An 8470-nucleotide genomic window follows, 5' to 3' on the forward strand; every position below is an offset into this window, starting at 1 on the left:
GAAAAATAACCTCTAGTGTTCGTTTAGGTGGCTTTACTACTAGACTCAGCAGCACTCAGAAGAAGCCTACTTTACAGAAGCCTTGGAGCCGTGAGCGAAAGCGCGCAGCGCGAAGCAAAAAAAGTAAAGCTGTATACAAACATCGCAAGGAGGCGGTGTGGTTCATTCAGAAAGCAAAGGAGAGTAAAGGTGCAGCAAGAAAGAGGAAAGGGGAAGAAATGGATCAACATTCACTGCATTGTGCAGCAGAAATCATGAGGCAGTTGAGGCAGAAAGTGGAGGTTCAGCGAGTACGGTCTCGCAGCACTTGAGTGCCACAAGCATTTATCATTTATTGCCTTTTAAAAGACAGAAAGAGCAAAAAGAGAGACCATGTTCACGCAAGGCTTTGGTTTTCACATGAAATCGAACTTGGTTGCATTCGTAATCACATCCTCATGCTTAAGAAGTACTTCCACAAAATGTAGAGAAATTTTATAATGAAACAATGACACAAAGATGATAAAAGCGAGATGGAAGGTATTTCAGTTTTTTTTTTTTCATTAAGCAACAAGACGTGTTCAATAAGGGCCTATTTAACTACTAGACAGCATTTTCAGGACAATGTCATCCCAGACCACTGATATAGTAAAGACCATGATACAGTAAATATTTTCGCTGGCCCCAGTGGCTTTACTATAAAGGGGTTCTACTGTAATGTTGAAGCCCTATTGCCACACATTCTTCTTTTACAGCGCTTTGCGACTGGTCTCTGGGCCTGCAAGGACATGCAGCATCTTATGACGTAGGGCTGATAAACATACATGCGAAATAATATGCATCCCAGATACAAAAGAAAGATATTTGGAAGAAAAAACCTGCTTTCAGCAAGCCGATAACTTCAAGTGGATGCTTAGGCTTCATATAAAATTACAGTTCCTGAAAATATGGCGGTTCAGGCTCCGGAACTTATCAGTTTTTAAAAAATCCTGCAATAAAAAATATGGATTACTAAGCATGCAAAACCGGATTATATTAAAGAACACATTAAAGAATATTTTTTTTCTGCAGTGCACCAGTTACAGGCACACATACATTACAGCGGCCAGAATAAAGAAAATATTGCCCTGCCAGAACCAAACTATCTTCAAGCAGCTAACTGAGGGAGTAGTGTACATCGCAGATATTCTCAAAGCTGTGTATGCATATTATATTCTCAAGATCAGTGAAGAATGAGACCCACCTGTTTGGTTTACAAGAACCATACCCTTTCAAGTTCCAGCTTTTTGGTTTTCACAGCTTTTATTGTATGCTTCATTCTACTATAAATAATTGCCTTACTTGTAATGTACCAAGGAATAGTTTTCTTACAGTGCTCATTATAAATTAAAGGCACCAGAACAACGTGCAATACACAAGAAAAGAAGAACGGGACAGAGCGCCACTCACACCTGATTTATTGAGCAGAATAAAATACATATATATCTCACTGCCAGCGCATGCGCAAAGAACACATTAAACATCAAGTAGTTTAAGATATGTTCAAGAAACGCTTTCTCAGCATTATACAGATTGATCGACGTGTCACTGACGCACAAATTACCTTTCTTTCTGATATAAAATGCTTCAATTAGGTCTCTGGTCATCGTATTCCCACTCCTTGCAAGAATGCGCACATCAGAAAAAAATGATTCACAAGTGCCTGAAGTGCAGGATCTGATATGCTTCGGAATACTGGGGCCATCTTTATTTCGCTCTATGTTATGTTCATGTTCCCGGATTCGCTCATTAACACATCGGCAAGTTTGTCCAATGTAGGAGCAATCACAAGAGAGGGGAACTTCATACACAACCTCTTTGGCACATTTTATGATTTGTCTCCCATGCCTCATACCACAGCCTCTTTCTCTGAGAAAGCGTTTCTTAAACATAGCTTACCTTAAACTACATGATGCTGAATGTGTTGGTTGCGCAGGTGCCGGCAGTGAGATATATATGTACTTTGTTCTGCACAATAAATCAGTTGCGAGTGGCACTCTGTCCCGTTCTTCTTTTCTTGTGTGTATGTGCGTGTTGTTTTTCCGCCTTTAATTTATTATGAATAAACACCAACTAGCCCAACAAGCATTTCTCTTAATCATACAGTGCTGCTTGTTAAGCTAAAATTATTACAGTTAGTCTGCAATGAGCAATTGAGCAAGTACTAGAAAAATACTTTGCATAGACAGGACAATTATGCTAGATCTGAGTACAATGATATCATACTTCCTTATCAGCTAGCAGCCTACCAGATATGCGTTTTTCCTCATCACAGCTCATCATATGGCCATACCATCGGCCACCTTCCATGTGCAAGATTAGTTTAGGTTAAGCATACATGAGTCCTTTTATATCCAGGTACCAGGTGTGGTGCTCGGGCATCTCATTTCTTCAAGCCAATTCATTGTAGTTGTTGGTGTAGAGAAGAATAATCTCCCTGAATATCTGAGGCAAAATATTATTTTCATTGCATAAGCACACCTTAAAATATAATGCTTGATGTGACTATGGGACCATAAAAAGATACATCTAGCATGACAGCAATTTTTCATTTTCACCCCATCACAAGTTCCTTGAAACACCAGTTTATTCCTGAGCTGAAAAGTTGTTTCGCCCACATTTTATATTTCAATATCTATAAAATGTCGCTATTTTGTGAATTAGTTTCAAAGTAAAATTTTTTAACAACCTCATAATTTTTTCAAAAATTTACAATATTTTGTACTCAAATTAAAAATAATGTAATGTCTAGAGAAATAGTATTGTTTGCAGAACAAAACAGCACATATGCAAAAAAGCACCAATATCGCTCAAATTTAATGTGAAATACACGAACTGAGAGTTCACCTAAAATTACAAGTACAATAGCCCTGTGTACATGAACTCGACAGCACCGGGTTGAATCAGCGTTGAGTAAGCAAGGTCACCATTACTCGACCCGGTTGGTGGTACATGAACTCGCTTTCTAGTGAGCAAGTATCGTAGCGGAGCATAGCGTCGAGATTCGAAGTTATTGTGCAAGTTTCATACTCGTATTTGATCCAATTGCCTTTTACTATCGAGAGTTTCGATTATTTATTATCATTGATGAGCGCTAAAAAGCATTCAATTTGAGTGACGCTCGTCGCCTCTCCAGAGGCTTTTTCATATCCCGGAGTTCCCAATAATTTGGCTCCCTGACTGGACAGCGTCTACATGCTTTTAGATAAGCGGGTCAAGCGAGTTAATCTACCCCCTGCAAGCGAGGTAACCCGACCCGCTCGGCCACCTATTTTACTCGACACGACTGTGCATACATGAACCCCACAACTGATGTTTTACTCCACAGATGTACTCGACACAATTCTGCCGAGTTCATGTACACAGGGGTGGAACGCATGTGTAACAAGTAACAATGCTGCTAAAAATCCAATCTATTTTCTTCTGGCTCATCCAGTTTTCTAAAAAAGTATCTTGTCTGACAAAGGAGAATATTTGGAGTTAAGCAGCTAAGCAACACAAGATCCATATGCGTGCTCCAACGCATGACTTCTCAATGCACTCAAAGTTGCACTTTGCTTGGTCATGTGGCAGTTCACTAAACCGTCTGACTAGACATGACAATAAAAAAAAAATCGGGGGATCATACTTTTATTAAGTCATGCAAAAGCCGTCTGGCATGGTTTTTGTTGCTGCCATAGCATTCAGAGACTGCGGGAGTTTGTCAAAGTTTTATACATCTTATTTCGTTTGGCAGTAGCAAGGGTATGCAGGATAGGGAATATAAGGGGTGACAACATCCCAAAATGAACGTAATGGACCAGTGATGCACACTGCGTGTCTAAAATGGCGTCACATGGTCACATCAAATACAGGAAAATGTCCTTGAGTATTACAAATTTGAAGCCCAGAAGGTGGGTTGGTTTTGGGCAGGTAGTTGGAAATGGACAGTCTCCCTGAGAGGTGGGCGGCAAGACCACTGCCACTCATTATGGGGAAAGCCCCGGCAAGCATTCAGGCAAAGCTGCACATATATGAGCGCAATAAAAGCACAAGCAATGCACCCCTGAATGACCAGCAGCACTAATATTTTCCTTTTGTCTTGCAGCTCACCCCTCCTGCACTGTAAGCCAGTCTGCTCATGTTTTCCGAACTCTAAAGCATAGGCAAAATCAAATAGAATGTTCTCTTAAAATTGGAAAATTTGAATGAGTACGTCATGATGATCTCCGTTCTCTAAGGTTACAGAATAAATTCATTGCACCTGCGATTAAAGCGAGTTGGGAGCTAATGACGAATTTCAATGGCTTGAGGAGAGAAGTATTTATAATTCTCGCTTTGAGCAAAGTAAATAGTCTGGTTTAGGTCAAATTAATATTGCATCTACATGGCTGCAGCCAGTGTAGGCAACCAGCAATGTACACGCAATCAGTAACTGCATATCTGTATAAACAAATACATACAGTGCAGGCAGTGAAGGAAGAGGGAAGGCAAATAACCTGAGCAAGGCAAACAACCTGAATGGCTTTCTTCTCTGCAACCTCAGTACATGCTTCCTGAAAATTCTTTTAAAGCAAACATAATTAAGTACGTTAAATATTCCGTCGCTAAAAGCGCCTGCACATCCTAAATTAAGTGTTAGGCAAATGACAACTACTTCGTCATTTCAATAATCTGTGTCTGTTATTGTGCTATTACACCACAGGTTCACTCAATCTTACCTCAACTTGAAATAGCCACATACTGTTGAAATAAAGCAGCAAAATATAGAACCAGCTATTAAAGCACTGCCAAAGACACGAAGAATATTATTTTCTGCGCACTATGGGCAAGATTCCTGGACAAGTACGTCTTGAGCTAAAGATCCAGAAAGAGTCATATAGCACGCAATCATATAGAAAAAAGCCAACAGAACATTTAAAGCCAATATATGAATGCACAAGAAAGGCAACATGTCATACCTACCGAGGGAATGTTTCGTTACACACAGCATGTTTCATGGCAAGGCCCACACAGCTGTTGACAAGTTATGCAGCACCAAAATGTTGATGATGTTTGCCTCACATTCAGTCAGCACCCCTTTGATGGTAAATGATTGCTGGTGCAAACGCAGTGCAATGATACAAGTGGAGCAACTGGTCTGCTGGCGTCATACAGCAAATAGCCCTAAATGCAAGGCAAGAAGGTCTCCATTAAATAGATGCCTCTAAACTATGATAACAGCATACCACGTCTCTTCTTTATTTAGTCAACCTATATTTGCCATTGAAAGCTGTCTTAAAAAATGAAGTACTCGCAACTCTATGTTGCACATGGTATAACATAGCTGTACCAGGGCGGTGGGGCGATCAGTTCGCATAACGACCGGCAAATATTTGCATACTGATGTTTCATGTAGTCTTGATACTGGGCCAAAGTGTCACGGTGCCAAGAACAAAATTAAAAGCAGGCACGTGCGCCAAATGTGCTTGCTTGTGTGTGTAGTGTTTTTGTGTATAACCATGCCGTGCCGGAGGTCGTCGGAGTGCGCCACACACCCGAGGTGACTAGAGGTGTGCATGGGCATAAATTTTGAGCCAGAACCGGGCCTCATGCTGCAAATCTGAGCACGGCCTGGCACTGAAATTGCCTGAGCCCACCCAGCACTCACACTTACGGCTCCGGCCCTGCTGGACATGCTATAATAGTCCTTTTGCAAAACCTACAAGTCATCCTCCCTGTGAGGCAGGAATTCGTATACAGTGGCAGCAGAACCTAATTCAGGGACAATAGGTGCAGTACGTGCATTTACTACAGTCCACACTGCTTCAGATGCAGTTCCCCACGCACAGGCCAATGTCAGAGAAATGTTTTCGGGCATTCTTAACGCTGGAATAAAGGGGGGAGCACTGTCACCCTAGGGGTAAAGAAAGAAGATTTAGAAAAGGGACGCTAACCAGAGAGGGTAGTAGTGGGGCGACAATGCGCACGCGAAGAATGTTGTGACGAATGGCCAACAGGTGCGGGAATTACCCTACCCGTCAGGCGATGGGCTGGCACAGTACCCAACCATTACCCCAAAGTCTATGCCGCCATTGTGCAGGAATTTCTGCCGCACAGGGAAGCTGACTTGTAGGTATTGCAACCGATCGATTGCAGCTGAAGCAACGATACAGAAAGAAAAAAAATAGGCGACAATCCCTGCCGATGCATCGCGGGACGACGACGACAACGCAGTCGCTGCCGCTGGTGCACATCGCACGGAGCGAAGGACCTCAGTGAGCGACAGAGACACGTTTTCAGCCTTGCTTTGTTAGCGCCGCCTCTTCGTTTGGTAAAAGAGTGCAGTTACGCTATATCCAGTTTCTTGCACTAAGCAGCAACACTGATGAAATTTAACAAAACGCGTAGCGCCAAAAAATAAAAGTCCCAGCGCAGCGACGCGCTACTATACTGCTCATCGTATTCAGATATGTGGCGCAAATAAACACAAACACAGGAGAAGGAACACAGCACACGCGCACAGCACATGCGCGTGTGCTGTGTTCCTTCTCCTGTGTTTGTGTTTATTTGCGCCACATATCTGAATACGATGATGCACCAGCTTGCCCCTCAAGCCGTTATTTTGAGATACTATACTGCTGTTCAGATATGATTCCAAGCAATGCCTTTCTCCTGCAACTTTCGAAAATTAACAATATCAAGCCACGCTAGCCTTTGTTTTGCATTACTACCCTACCAAGCTTTTACTAAACCGTCTCGATGCGCTCATATATGCACGCATCAGACGAAATAAGCTTGTGCAGGTTTTTCGCTCATACCGGACTAGGGAAACAAACTTTGCATGCAAAAAAACAATACAAAAACAACAAAAGTGAGTACCCCAAAGCCTTTTGCGATTGGCTGCCTCGCGAGCAGGTTCCGGCCACAGGAGCAATTTTCTAAAAACTCAGAACCTGGGCGACAGCGACGAGCGGCAATGCTTTGGCGGTCCTCAGCCAACCGCGCATCGTGCTGCCGCGCGACTCATGCGGTTAGCGCTTTATTGCAGCAGGGCCGCATCTGCGCCTTTGCAAAAGTTGCATGATCTCGGAATCTGGGTGCCCGGCCTAGCCCAACCGACGCGAGAAAGAAAATATGCTTTTGCCCGGACTCCGCCGACTCCGCCTGAGGGAACCCGAGCGGCCGAGCCGCGGGACGGCTCTACTCCGTGAATATCCTAAATTGGCTTTAGGGCTACGATGCCATGCAGTTGTTTACTTTAGGAAATTAGTACTCAGAAAAACATTAACGGTTTAACTTGAAGTAAGCTGAAAAATGATCGGAATTAAGTCGCGGACACTTGAGAACCACTTTTGAAAAGTTAACAACGTAATAAAGATGATAAAAGAAGACAAATCTCCATAGCACATGGCTTGCGCAGCCTGCCGGGAAAATGAATTGTAAGACAACGCTTATAATTTAAAAAATGCCAATCTCAGAGGCTAATGTTTTGCTCCAATATACGCAAAGGCTTTATAAAATCGTAATGAAAAAAAATTGAAACCACACATGAAATATTTCTTGAAGAAAGAAGCATTTTCCGTGCGCGGTGCCACCGAACGTCGAGCCGAGCGTACGAGCGCTCGTTGGATGGACGGAACAACGGAGCGCCCTCTTTGAAACAAAATGGCAACTCTCGCCGTCATACCGGCTAAGCGATTGTCGCGTCATCATTCGGACTTCCCGGTAATCGCTTTTTCAGCAGCTCTGCAGCCTCAGTTTTGTACCTTCCGCTTAGCAAGCGTTTCCCAGATGGTAGGACTTTAACCATCCTTGAACGATGCTCTGCTACTGCTGCTCATCTAAGTAGGGCTCTGTGTCAGCAGCGAAGCGCATCGTCGCCCTGGAGAGGCGCATAGCTGTTTTGTTTACAACAACCAAACCTGTTCAAGTTGTGCTTTGTGAATGCTGTGTTCTACTTCGAATATTTTGCACACTTGTAGCATACCAACGAAAATGTTTCCATACAACAGTGCTCAATCGAGCGGAATATTTCAATCACCCTGAAATGAGGATTTGAAGCAAGTGTGTTTAATATTATTGAGCTAGGAATCTCAGTACTACGACTTGCCACCTCCTCATGGGATAGTTGTATAAAATGTTTACATTTTCTCTCATAACGGCCACTCGTATATCCGCACCGTCAGCATCATTCTATCTGCAAGATTAGTCGTTTGTTGTCCCGATTCAGTATAGGCGCTTCTTTCTTTCTCACAGTTTAGTTTCTTGCGTATATTTTAGTGGCCAAGAAAATGCCATAAAAGCAAATTTCTCTACGCAACATGTTATGAGAGCCCGCAAGTGTTTTAAAGAAGTATCCAGTGAGAAATTTACATGTGGGTGTCTTCTCTCCATAAAGAATATTTGTAAAAAAAAAAACTACCTTCCCCGCGCACGCCTGTAACTGTTCCACTACAGAGATAGTTAGAGAATACATAAGATTTGATACCAA

At 42.7% G+C, this 8470-nt stretch overlaps 1 pseudogene; it reads left to right on the forward strand.

Moving 5' to 3' along the window:
- Positions 1-788, forward strand: part of LOC146177206 (uncharacterized) — a 102050-nt pseudogene extending 101262 nt beyond the window's left edge.
- Positions 789-8470: the final 7682 nt, after the last annotated feature.

This window comes from Amblyomma maculatum, chromosome 10, assembly GCF_055883805.1.
Source record: "Amblyomma maculatum isolate TAMU_Amacu chromosome 10, ASM5588380v1, whole genome shotgun sequence".
Classification (NCBI taxonomy): Eukaryota; Metazoa; Arthropoda; class Arachnida; order Ixodida; family Ixodidae; genus Amblyomma; species Amblyomma maculatum.